General features: G+C 33.1%; 1 protein-coding gene across 1 annotated transcript in view; it reads left to right on the plus strand.

The window, feature by feature from the left end:
* The window catches only part of LOC119578682 (small nuclear ribonucleoprotein F-like), a 3,530-nt gene extending 3,302 nt beyond the window's left edge, over positions 1-228 (plus strand). The window contains exon 3 of the mRNA XM_037926255.1: positions 1-228. This exon is cut by the window's left edge and continues 364 nt beyond it. The gene's annotated coding sequence lies outside the window, so the exon portion shown is untranslated.
* Positions 229-952: the final 724 nt, after the last annotated feature.

Genomic DNA, 952 nt, shown 5'->3' on the forward strand with positions numbered 1-952 from the left:
TGGTTTGCGCAGAGGAGACGAGTGTCATTCTGGTGAATTATGTATTATCCTTAAGGGGGTGCAGTTCAATTTTATGTTTGCAGAAGTTGCAAAAAAAGGTTATCAGTATTGAATATCAATGGCAAAATGTTGGTTAATTTTCCAAACCATATTTCTCACCAGGACACTCATGTCCATGTTCATTCCAGTGATGAGTACCTTTATAAGAATAAATAACGTTTTGTAAAATGACTTTCAATTCCTATTTTCAAGAGAAATGGAAGAGCTGCATGACATAACATAAAAAGTTTATATGTATGCATTCTTCACATGAAAATTATGTTGTCAAATCAGTGAAAAAAAAGGAAGAAAAAATAAGTGTACAGTCAGAAAAACAGATGTGACTGTGAACTGTGAACAGAGGTTTTGATGTATGAAACAATGTCATTTAATTTGATATCATAATTTAGTTTATTTCTTAGCTAAGCCAACTTCTTCCTAATCATCAGTGATACAGACATGAAGGATACCCTTCAAACATATATAAAATAATGCTTTTAAACGTTATAAAGAAGCTGAGAATGTATACCACGTGGTACCAGGCCTTCCAGAACTATTCTCCTAAACAATTACTCCCAGCAAATGTCTGTGAGATTACGTCTTCGTTTTTTTTGGAATATTTACCCTCTTTAGTAGAAAATCTGCAATTTATATGTGCAATCCTTTGAAAATACCCTTTACAAAATAGAGAATTATAGTAAAGATATTGAAATAATAATAATTTCCCTTTCCTCCTCTCCCCTAGCTTTGGTGCTATATGCAGTATAGTGATAGCAGTGATTTCATGGTTTTGAGCATGCCATGAAATATACTTACAGAATTAATGTGTGCATACACTATTTCTTTACAGTACAGTAACAATACAGAATATTTATCCCTTCTCTGAGGACCCTTAAGCCTCCACCCCTTTAAA

This window comes from Penaeus monodon, chromosome 11 (assembly GCF_015228065.2).
Source record: "Penaeus monodon isolate SGIC_2016 chromosome 11, NSTDA_Pmon_1, whole genome shotgun sequence".
NCBI classification, from domain to species: domain Eukaryota; kingdom Metazoa; phylum Arthropoda; class Malacostraca; order Decapoda; family Penaeidae; genus Penaeus; species Penaeus monodon.